The sequence below is a fragment of the Manis pentadactyla genome, chromosome 12 (genome assembly GCF_030020395.1).
Source record: "Manis pentadactyla isolate mManPen7 chromosome 12, mManPen7.hap1, whole genome shotgun sequence".
Classification (NCBI taxonomy): domain Eukaryota; kingdom Metazoa; phylum Chordata; class Mammalia; order Pholidota; family Manidae; genus Manis; species Manis pentadactyla.
This window is the reverse complement of record NC_080030.1, coordinates 76,417,937-76,430,525: the sequence shown is the minus strand read 5'-3', so window position 1 is coordinate 76,430,525 and position 12,589 is coordinate 76,417,937. Positions and strand designations below refer to the sequence as shown.

Here is a 12,589-nt window from a genome sequence, read left to right as displayed (position 1 = left end):
GGTCACACATTTTCATTTTACACTGTGCCCCTCAAATTATGTGTATCATTCTGCAGCCAGACCTTCTACCTTCACACAATAGATTACTTATGTTTTGGGCCATGGCTCTTCCCAGTGGTGCCTCCTTCTTTTTCCAGATGCTTAGCTTTAAGAGATAGAAACTATATATATATATATATATTTTTTTAAATTTTTTATTAAGTTATTATTGATATACACTCTTATGAAGGTTTCACATGAAAAAACAATGTGGTTACTACATTTATCCATATTATCAAGTCCCCACCCATACCCCAATGCAGTCACTGTCCATCAGTGTAGTAAGATGCCACAGATTCACTGTTTGCCTTCTCTGTGTTACACTGTTTTTCCTGTGATCCCCAACACCATGTGTATTAAACATAATACCCCTCAATCCCCTTCTCCCTCCCTCCCCACCCACCCTCCCACACCCCTCCCTTTTGGTAACCTCTAGTCCCTTCTTGGAGTCTGTACGTCTGCTGCTATTTTGTTCCTTCAGTTTTGCTTCGTTGTTATACTCCACAAATAAGGGAAATCATTTGGCACTTGTCTTTCTCTGCCTGGCTTATTTCACTAAGCATAAAGCCCTCCAGCTCCATCCATGTTGTTGCAAATGGTAGGATTTGTTTCTTTCTTATGGGTGAATAGTATTCCATTGTGTATATGTACCACATCTTTTTTATCCACTCATCTACTGATGAACACTTAGGTTGCTTCCATATCTTAGCTATTGTAAATAGTGCTGAAATCAACATAGGGGTGAATATGTCTTTTTGAATCTGAGATTTTGTTTCTTTTGGGTAAATTCCAAGGAGTGGGATTCCTGGGTCAAATGGTGTTTCTACTTTTAGTTTTTCGAGGAACTTCCATATTGCATTCCACAATGGTTGAAGCAGCTTACATTCACACCAGCAGTGTAGGAGGGTTTCTCTATCTCTGCATCCTCTCCAGCATTTATTGTTCTTAGTCTTTTCGATGCTGGCCATCCTTACTGGTGTGAGGTGATATCTCATTGTGGTTTTAATTTTCATTTCCCTGATGATTAGTGATGTGGAGCATCATTTCATGTGTCTGTTGGCCATCTGAATTTCTTCTTTGAACAATTGTCTCTTCATATCCTCTGCCCATTTTTTAATTGGGTTACTTGCTTTTAGGGTGTTGAAGTGAGATCCTTATTATTTTGAATGTTAACCCCTTAATGGATATATCATTTACAAATATATTCTCCCATACTGTAGGGTACCTTTTTGTTCTGTTGATGGTTCTTTTTTGCTTTTGTTTCCCTTGTTCGAGGAGATGCATTCAGGAAGAAGTTGCTCATGCTTATATTCAGGAGATTATTGCCTATGTTGTCTTCTAAGAGTTTTATGGTTTCATGACTTACACTGAGGTCTTTGATTCATTTTGAGTTTACTTTTGTGTATGGGGTTAAACAATAATCCAGTTTCATTCTCTTGCATGTAGCTGTCCAGTTTTGCCAACACCAGCTGTTGAAGAGGCTGTCATTTCCCCATTGTATGTCCATGGCTCCTCTATCATACATTAATTGACCATATATGGTGGGGTTTATATCAGGGTTCTTTAGTCTGATCCTTTGGTCTATGTTTTGGTTCTTGTGCCATTACCAAATTGTCTTGATTACTGTGGTTTTATAGTAGAGCTTGGAGTTGGGGAGCATAATCCCCCCAGTTTTATTCTTCCTTTTCAGGGTTGCTTTGGCTATTTGGGGTCTTCTGTGGTTCCATATGAATTTTAAAATGACTTTCTCTAGTTCGTTGAAGAATGCTGTTGGTATTTTGATAGGAATCACACTGAATCTGTAGATTGCTTTAGGCAGGATGGCCATTTTGACAATATTAATCCTACCTATCCATGACCATGTGATGTATTTCCATTTATTGGTATATTCTGTAATTTCTCTCGTGAGTGTCTTGTAGTTTTCAGAGTATAGGTCTTTCACTTTCTTGGTTAGGTTTATTCCTAGGTATTTTATTCTTTTTGATGCAATTGTGAATGGAATTGTTTTCCTGATTTCTCTTTCTGCTAGTTGGTCATTAGTGTATAGGGATGCAACAGACTTCTGTGTATTAATTTTGTATCCCGTAACTTTGCTAAATTCAGATATTAGATCTAGTAGTTTTGGAATGGATTCCTTAGGGTTTTTTATATACAATATCATGTCATCTGCAAACAGTGAAAGTTTAACTTCTTCCTTGCCAATCTGGATGTGTTTTATTTCTTTGTATTGTCTGATTGCCGTGGCTAGGACTTCCAGTACTATGTTGAATAGAAGTGGGGAGAGTGGGCATCCTTGTCTTGTTCCCAATTTTAAAGGAAAAGGTTTCAGCTTCTTGCTGTTAAGTATATGTTGGCTGTGGGTTTGTCATATATGGCCTTTATGTATGTTGAGGTACTTGTCCTCTATACCCATTTTGTTGAGAGTTTTATCATGAATGGATGTTGAATTCTGTCAAATGCTTTTTCAGCATCTATTGAGATAATCATTTGGTTTTGTCCTTATTTTTGTTGATGTGATGGATGATGTTGATGGATTTTTGAATGTTGTACCATCCTTGCATCCCTGGAATAAATCCTACTTGATTATGATGGATGATCTTTTTGATATATTTTTGAATTCGGTTTGCTAATATTTTGTTGAGTATTTCTGCATCTTTGTTCATCAGGGATATTGGTCTGTAATTTTCTTTTTTTGTCATGTCTTTGCCTGGTTTTGGTATTAGAGTAATGCTGGCCTCATAGAATGAGTTTGGATGTATTCCCTCTTCTTCTACTCTTTGGAAAACTTTAAGGAGAATGGGTATTAAGTCTTCAGTAAATGTTTGATAAAATTCAGTAGTGAAGCCATCTGGTTCAGGAGTTTTGTTCTTAGGTAGTTTTTTGATTACCAGTTCTATTTTGTTACTGATAATTGGTCTGTTCAGATTTTCTGTTTCTTTCTGGGTCAGCCTTGGAAGGTCGTATTTTTCTAAAAAGTTGTCCATTTCTTCTAGGTTATCGAGTTTGTTAGCATATAATTTTTCATAGTATTCTCCAATAATTCTTTATATGTCTGTGGTGTCCATAGTGATTTTTCCTTTCTCATTTCTGATTCTCTTTATGTGTTTCAATTCTCTTTTTTTCTTGATAAGTCTGTCTAGGGGGTTATTTATTTTGTTTATTTTGTCAAAGCAACAGCTGTTGCTTTCATTGATTCTTTCTATTGTTTTATTTTTCTCCATTTTATTTATTTCTGTGCTAATCTTTATTATGTCCCTCCTTCTACTGACTTTGGGCCTCATTTGTTCTTCTTTTTCTAGTTTTGTTAATTGTGAGTTTAGAGTATTCATGTGGGATTGGTATTCTTTTCTGAGGTGGGCCTGTATTGCAATATACTTTCCTCTTAGAACTGCCTTCACTGTGTCCCACAGATTTTGCGGTGTTGAATTATTGTTGTCATTTGTCTCCATATATTGCTTGATCTCTGTTTTTATTTGGTCATTGATTTGTTGGTTATTTAGGAGCATGTTTTGAAGCCTCCATGTGTTTCTGGGCTTTTTCATTTTCTTTGCATAATTTAATTCTAGTTTCATATCTTTGTGCTCTGAGAAACTGGTTGGTGCAATTACAATCCTTCTGAATTTACCCAGGCTCTTTTTGTGGGAAAGTGTATGATCTATTCTTGAAAATGTTGCATGTGCACTTGAGAAGAATGTGTATTCTGCTGCTTTTGGGTGTAGAGCTCTGTAGATGTCTGTTAGGTCCATCTGTTCTAATGTGTTTTTCAGTGCCTCTGTTTCCTTTCTTATTTTCTGTCTGGTTGATCTGTCCTGCAGAGTGAGTGGAGTGTTGAAGTCTCCTAGACTGAATGCATTGCATTCCATTTCCCCTGTTAATTCTGTCAGTATTTGTTTCACATATATAGGTGTTTCTGTGTTGGGCTGATAAATATTTATAATGGTTATATCTTCTTGTTGGATTTACCCCTTAATCATTATGTAATGTCATTCTTTGTCTCTTGTGACTTTCTTTTGTAGTCTATTATATCTGACACAAGTACTGGAACTCCTGCTTTTTTCTCTCTATTAGTTGCATGAAATATCTTTTTCCATCCCTTCACGCTTTTAGTTTGTGTCTGTCTTTGGGTTTAAAGTAAGTCTCTTGTAGGCAGCATATAGATGGGTCTTGTTTTTTTATCCATTCAGTGACTCTATGTATTTTGATTGGTGCATTCAGACCATTTACATTTAGGGTGATTATCGATAGGTATGTACTTATTGCCATTGCAGGGTTTAGATTTGTGGTTATCAAAGGTTCAAGGTTAACTTCCTTACTATCTAAGAGTCTAATTTAACTCACTTAATATGCTATTACAAACACAATCTAAAGGTTCTTTTTTTCTCCTCCTTTTTCTTCCTCTTCCATTCTTTATGTATTAGATATCATATTCTGTACTCTTTGTCTATCCCTTGATTGACTTTCAGGATAGTTGATTTAATTTTGCATTTGCTTAGTGATTACCTGTTCTACTTTCTTTACTGTGGTTTTATTACCTCTGGTGACAGCTATTAAGCCTTAGGAATACTTCCATCTATAGCTGTCCCTCCAAAATACACTGTAGAGATGGTTTGTGGGAACTCAATTCTCTCAGCTTTTGCTTATCTGGAAATTGTTAATCCCTCTTTCAAATTTAAATGATAATCTTTCCAGATAATGTATTCTTGGTTCAAGGCCTTTCTGCTTCATTGCATTAAATACATCATGCCACTCCCATGTGGTCTGTAAGGTTTCTGCTGAGAAGTCTGATGATAGCCTGATGTGCTTTCCTCTGTATGTGATCTTATTTCTCTCTCTGGCTGCTTTTAATAGTCTGTCCTTACCCTTGATCTTTTCCACTTTAATTACTATATGTGTTGGTGTTGTCTTCCTTGGGTCCCTTGCGTTGGGAGACCTGGCACCTCCATGGCCTGAGACACTATCTCCTTCCCCAGATTGGGGACGTTTTCAGCAATTACCTTCTCAAAGACACTTTCTATCCCTTTTTCTCTCTCTTCTTCTTGTGGGACCCCTATAATGTGAATATTTTTCCATTTGGATTGGTCACACAGTTCTTTCAATATTCTTTCATTCTTAGAGATCCTTTTTTCTCTTTGTGCCTCAGCTTCTTTGTATTCCTCTTCTCTAATTTCCCTTTCATTTATTGTCTCCTCCACCATATCTTATATGCTTTTAATGCCCTCCATTGTGCTCTTCAAAGATTGGATGTCTGACCAGATTTCATTCCTGAGTTCTTGAATATTTTTCTGTACCTCCATGAGCATGTTAATGATTTTTATTTTGAAATACCTTTCAGTAAGATTCATGATGTTGATTTCATTTGAATATTTCTCAGGTGATGTATTTATAATTTTACTTTGAATCAGGTTTCTTTGGCCTTTCATATTTGTATATGGCACCCTCTAGCATACAGAAACTCTACTCTCTGGAGCTGCTCAGCCCGTAAAGCAATATCCAGAGTCACAGGGGAGCAGTATTTGTACCTGGGGGGAGGAAAGAACTGTGTCCTGCTTCCCAGCTGCTATCCTGCCTCCACTGCCAGAACCAGTGGGTTGAGCACACAGGTATAAGTCTCTATGCTTTAAGTTTGTAGTTACTGTAGATGGGGCTTCTCTCTTGCTGACCTAACTCCAGTGTAGTGTTTGCATGTTTGTTAGCCAGGTGAGGCTGGCCGGGAGAAAGGTGAAGAAGGCTGCATATCATGAGGGGGTCCTTCGAGCTGTGTAGCAAGCTAGGGAGCTGGAGTGCCTGAAGATCGAGAAAGTTCCTAACCTGCTGGGCAGAGTGTACCCAGACAATTTTGTCTACTTGTCCTTTCTCCTGAGCAGTAAGCTCTGTGCAATCCTTGCCCCTTTAGCAGCCCTCTTGCTGTTAAGAAGTCTCCCAGACTGCCCACCTTCTTTTGCCCTGAGCAGCCGGATATGGATCCCTGCTTTCCAGAAGTGGCTGGAATCTCAGTTTCTCTAGGTATTCTGCATGTCTTTGCTTTCCAACTCCCCTAATCACAAGAGTACCATGAAAGCACCATGAAATATAGGTTTGTGCTCCTACAGCAGATCTCTGGAGTTAGATATTCAGCAGCCACAGGCCTCCACTCCCTCTCTGACCCATTTCTCTTCTTTCCGCTGGTGAGCTGTGGTAGGGGAAGGGCTTGGATCCCACCAGTCCATGGCTTTGGTATGTTACCCTGTTCCATGAAGTTTATTATTTTCTCCAGGTGTATGCAGTTTGGCACAGCGCTCCTTCCTGTTGCCCTTTCAAGATTAGTTGTATTAATTGTATTTTTGTATTATATGCAGTTTTAGGAGGAAGCTTCTGTCTCACCTCTCACACCGCCATCTTTTCGAGATAGAAACTATCTTAATCCCACTGAGACAGGAGGTAGTGGCATGGTGTCTTGCCAATGGGTTTTAGCCCCAGACAAGTTCACTATAGATTCATGAGACTGAAAACATGACAATGGAATATTCTTGGAGGGAAAGTATTTATACTCAACTTCATTACCATGGTGGCAGGTCAGTCACTAGAATTCTACCCATTCAGATTGAGTCTGCATGCAGCAGGCTGGTCTCTGCCTCAGGGCCTCTCTGCCCCTGCAGCTGTCTCAGTCTCTGTCCTCAGTGCTGTCACCACTCCAGTCACTGCTCTCCTGCAGCCTTGCAGCCCTGTAGCAGGGTAGCCGTCTCACCCAGAGCACTGGGCGGAGCTCTTTATATAGAGTCAATAGTGACATATTGCCCACACTTGTTTAGTGAGATAGCCAACCAGGTTCAGTTGAGAATCCTGGCCATAGGGACTTTCTCTATCTCTGCACTCCACCCCTCCAGGATTCTCACTTCTCTATCTATGCATCCTCAATCTTCTGCAATGGTTTCTGTGTGAGAAAGCTGGAACATTGTAACCAAATTCCAAAATAACAAAAAAAGCTACAACAATATACAATAACAAATTATAATAGCCCTCAAGCCTGAGGAGATCCATTGCCACGAAGTGGTCATCTTGGCTGTATTCAAACTAGTTCTACTCAGATGATTTAACCAAAGGGACCATGGGTACACCTTCCAATACCTGCCTTCTCCAGCCTCTCTAGGAAAAAGTCTTCCAGACACACAGGCTGATCTTGTAGCTTTGTCTCTGGTTTCTGCTTCATCCTCAGCAGCTGGAACCACTGCTCCAGTCTCAATTGTTGGCACAGTTCCAGTAATAATCTGTTTGACTTTTAATCCAATTTCTCTCTGTCTCCTGCTGCCTTTATCAGATCACCCACATCTGGGTCCTTGTGACCTTCACAGTGCCCTTTATATGCTTCCTTCAAGTAGAAGACCATATTTCCTTTTGTGCTTTCATTGCTTGAACCTGAAGATAGAGGCAGAGCATTGAGTGCTCCACCACCTCGGGGATTGCATCTCTCCTGGAGGAGCCTTTAGGTGCTAAGTCTTTATTTTCTTTCAGGGTTTCCATCTGCTTTCAAATAGGTGGAGTTTCAACCAAGGAGGGGCTGATGCCTCCTGCACTGGCAGGGCCTCCACCCCCACCTGTTTGTCAAACCTCAGCTCTTCCTTCATTTCTGGGGCTGACTGCACCACTGCATCCTTCACCTGCCCATGGTACCTGGCAGCCTGAACTCTCAGGCTGCTTCCTCTCAGGCTACCATTATACACATCCTTAACCATTTCCATAGCACCTTGTAGTGACACCTTCAGTCATCAGTGAATTTTTTACCCCCATCAACAGCACATTGCAGCTCATATTCTCATGCTGCCTCTTCTCATGCTTCCTGCAGGAGGACATCCTTCTCTCTTACAGCCTTTCTCAGCACTTTGAGAAAAAAAAAACACCCCACAGTTTCCTCAGCCACATAGGCACTCTATTTCTTTAAGGAATTCCCTGTTTTTCTGAGCACCAATTTTACTGCCTCTGGTATTGCCTCCAAATCTTCCCAGTCTTGCAATAGAGCTCAGTCCTCTAGGAGGCAAACCACATCAGATGACATGTCCATTGGGGGGTACTCGAATGTCTCCCCATGCATAGGTGCAGCCCACTTAATCACTCCTACCATGAGAGCAGCCTGTTCTTTTCCTTGGTCAACAATGAATACTGCCTTTTGCCAATTGTCTTGTCAGTGGGTGTCAGCCCTGGACAAATTCACTATGGATTCAATGAGACCAAGACTTATGGCTGCACTCCATGCTGTATGGCCCAATCAGGGTGATTTACCATCTTCCCCTGCTAGATGGCAGGCATATGCTGAGCTCCAACAGGTGTTATGGGAGCAAGGCATAGAAAATGCCATTTATAGTCCAGAGAATTATGGCCCAAATGAGGAGCCTTTTACTACATGGATGAGAAATGTTGTGCTTCAAACAGCTTCCACATCCCTCTTTGGATCTCTAGTGGCCAGTCTTGCCCCTCACTTAGGGCAGCCCATAAGTGAGGTTACCTGCACAGTAGCAGACTTAGGAGAGGATGAAGCAATGAAATCATGGAAAGAAATAAGGTCTGCTACTCACAGGAAAAATTTAAAGGACCCCATGAAGGTTACAAGGGCCCAGATGTCATTTGATTTAATATGGGCAGGAGCAGACAGATGGGAAGTCACATAGAATCTTATGTGATTCTGAAACCTGAGCAGCAGTACCAGCCATTAAGAAAAAAGAGGCAGAGATGAGAGACAGAGCCACAAGTCTGGCCTATGTGTTTGCAAGATTTTCTGCTGGAGAGTGAACACCAAACTCACTTGAACCCACATAGGAAGATGATTGGGGAACACGGTGTGACTGAGGGGAATATCGAGGTACCTGCCCTGAGGGTCTGGGAGGGGAACCAGAGGCCACATGTTGAAATAGCTATCCATTGGTCCCCAGTGAACATACAATGTGTCCTGGCTCTGGTGGACACAGGGGCTGAATGTTCACTGATTCATGGTAACCCTGAGCAGTTCCCTGGGACCCCCACTATCATAGATGGACATGGGGGGAAGGCTATCAGAGTGAAACAAGCCCGAATCCCTTTGGGAATAGGGTGTCTACCCCCAAAGGAGTATACTGTGAATATCTCTCCCATCCCTGAGTACATTATGGGGACTGAAATCCTGCAGGGTCTATGGTTGCAGACTACTAGAAGTGAGTTCAGACTGAGAATACATGTGGTGAAGGCAGTTCTGAGGGGATATGCTAGGCACCCACCCATAGCTTTGCCTGTACCTTGGCAGGTGACTAATACCAAAAAATACAAATTGCCTGGAGGGCATAAAGAAATTGAAGAAACCCTCCAGGAACTAGAAATGTTGGGTATTATAAAGCATCCCCATAGTCCTTTTAATTCCCCAGTGTAGCCAGTAAAAAAGCTGGATGGCTACTAGCATATAACCGTGGATTATAGAGAATTGAACAAAGTCATATCCCCTATGCATGCTGCTGTCCCCCCTATTGCAGACCTGATGGATACCCTCAGCCATGAACTAAGAACATACCATATGTGGTAGATCTTGCTAATGCCTTCTTTTCCATTGACATTGCAAGAAAGTCAGGAACAGTTTGCCTTCATGTGGGAAGGACAGCAATTGACTTTCACTGTCCTTCCACAGGTATACCTCCACAGCCCCACCATCAGTCATGGATTTGTAGCCCAGGACTTGGTTACATGGGAGAAACCACCAACGGTGTGGCTGTACCCTTATACTGATGATGTCATGCTCACATCTGATTCTCTTTCAGATTTAGAAGGTGCAGCACCTAGGCTGCTGCAACATCTAGAGGAGAAAGGATGGGCTGTGAATAGCACCAAGGTTCAGGGACCTGGTTTGTCAAATACTTGGGTGTCATCTGGTCAGGTAAGACTAAAGTTATACCAGATGCAGTCATGATAAAGTGCAGGCCTTTCCTACCCCCACAACCCTGGCATCATTACAGGAGTTTTTGGGTCTTTTGGGCTACTGCAGAGTGTTTATCCTGCACTTGGCACAAATTCTGAAGCCCTTATACTGGTTGGCATCAAAGGACGTCAGGTGGGACAGGAATGAGACATGTGCATTTGCATTTATTACTACAGAAAAACAGGCAGTCAAGGCTGTGCAGGCCTTGAGTGTGATGGGTCCATCAAGGCCCTGTGAGCTGGACGTTCATGTCACTGAAGACAGTTATGGCTGGGGTCTCTGGCTGTGTCTTGAATGAACTCACCAAACTATTGAATTCTGGTTGCAACTCCGGAAAGGGGCAGAGATACGATACACCTTGATAGAAAAACAAATGGCTGCTGTGTTTCACTCCTTGCTGGCTACAGAACCCATTACTGAAATGGCCCCAAGAAAGGTAATAACTACCTATCCCATCATGGGGTGCGTATGAGACTGGACTCAAAAGCCAAGGAGTGATGTAGCACAAACATCCACCCTGGTCAAGTGGGGTGCATATCTCAGCATAGCACCCTCTCTAGCAGCACTCTGAGTAAAGAATTCCAAGGCTTACTGGGGCCGGTGACATATACTAGTGAAAAGCAGGAAGAATTTACTTTAGAACCATTACTAGCAGAGAGTCCTTATTAAGGGGAAGAGCCCCTATACCCAAAGATGCACAGTACACAGACAGCTCCAGCTGTGGGCAGCCCCCAAAATGTAGGGCTGTAGCTTCCCATCCTAAGACTGAGATATTATGGATGGAAGATGGTGAGGGGAAGAGCAGTCAATAGGCAGAGTTGTGGTAAGTGTGGCTTGTGATCAGTCAGGATCCTTCCCCTATAGTTATCTGCACTGACAGCTGGGCTGTTTATCGGGGCTTGAACCTGTGGCTACCAACCTGGTACCATGACAACTGGCTGGTTGGTCACTGACCCCTTTGAGGGCAAGAATTTTGGCAAGACTTATGGGCCTGTGATCAGACTAAAACAGTTATAGTATACCGTGTGACAGGTCATTTGCCACTGGCATTCCCAGGTACATTGGCTAGAAGGAAAGCCTGCCTCTGATGTGTTCTAATGGTTACATCAATGTTTGCTGCATGCAGGGCAGAAGACAATATGCACTATAGCCTGTCAGTGGGGCCTACCTTTGACCTTTGAAGATGTCAGCAGAGCATGGAAAGAGTGCCTTTTTTTTTTTTTTTTTAGATAATTATTTTTTATTGAAGGGTAGTTGACGCACAGTATTACATTACATTAGTTTCAAGTGTACAACACAGTGATAAAACATTTATATACATAATTCTAGGTTCCAGCTATCACCCTACCAAGCTGTTACAATATCTTGACTATATTCCTTATGCTATACATTACATCCCGGTTACTTATTTATTTTACCATTGGAAGTCTGTCCTTTAAGAGTGCCTTTTATACTCAAAAAGGGACTTCCTGTGAGTCCCACAACATGGGACAATAGCTGAGTGGCTGATGCCTCTTGTCAGACTACACTGGGCCTCTGCCATGTCAGAAGGCTAGATACATGCCATGACTTGTGTGGGCACAGCTACTGGACTTGTGATCGCTTTTCCTATGCATTGTGCAGACCAACAGATGACCAAAAGAAGCCTGGAGCATCTCTTTGAAGCCTATGGTCAACCACAGGTAATTGAGAGTGATCAAGGCACCTACTTTACTGGATGGACATGCACTACAAGAATGGGTGCAATAATTGGGAATCAAATGGAAGTTTCATGTGCCATACAATTCTACTGCAGCAGATATGATAGAGAGGTACAATGGTTTGTTAAAATTTGGACTGAAGTCAGACACCAATAATCTGTGGAGATGGTCAGTCCACTTATGGATAGTGCTATGGCGTTTGAACAAGAAACCCCAGAAGAGAGCCCTTAGCCCCATAGACACACTAATGCATATTGGTGCCTCCTTTATACAATTGCAAGTACAAACCAAGGAAGAATCATTGAAGCCAAGGTTTGACCACCAGAATAATATCTTGCTGCCAGCACCAACTGCACCGAACCCTGGAGACTCCATTGAGTGGATGTGGCCTTGGGCATTTTGACACATGGACCAATGATGGCTGGCCTTCCTGGCACCTTGAGGACAAGGCCTAGAAGCTGGCTTCCTGTGTATTTCTGGAGTAACAGCAGCGTGGCACCCAAAGATCACAGTAGTATATCCTGACCAGCCAGAAGGTAGGAGCATCTTACCATGGAGTTTTGTTTTATCATTATGGATAGTGCATGCACCTCCAGTAGCACTATATATAGACCCCTCAGTAACCCCCAGGGAGAGGGGTAAAGGTATGATATACATACCTGGACGGGACTCTCTTCTTGCCACAGTCCTATCACAGGACCACTTTCTTTCATGCATCCTACCTGATAGACAAGATTTCCCTATATTGGTGTCATTAAAACATGTGTCTTATCACCCTTAAGGTCTTTGTGGATTTGGCATGCACCATAGCAAAAACAAAAACAACCAAAAAAACCCTGCTACTTGCTGGGGTGCATGGAGCTCCCTATCCATACCACTACTAAGTGTGAGTCATGAACTTCTCTGAGTAGAACTGGTTTTGAATATAGCTGAAATAACC

General features: G+C 42.0%; 1 protein-coding gene across 1 annotated transcript in view; it reads right to left on the bottom strand.

Moving 5' to 3' along the window:
* The window catches only part of HS3ST5 (heparan sulfate-glucosamine 3-sulfotransferase 5), a 119,461-nt gene that overhangs the window by 17,116 nt on the left and 89,756 nt on the right, over nt 1–12,589 (bottom strand). The window lies entirely within an intron of this gene.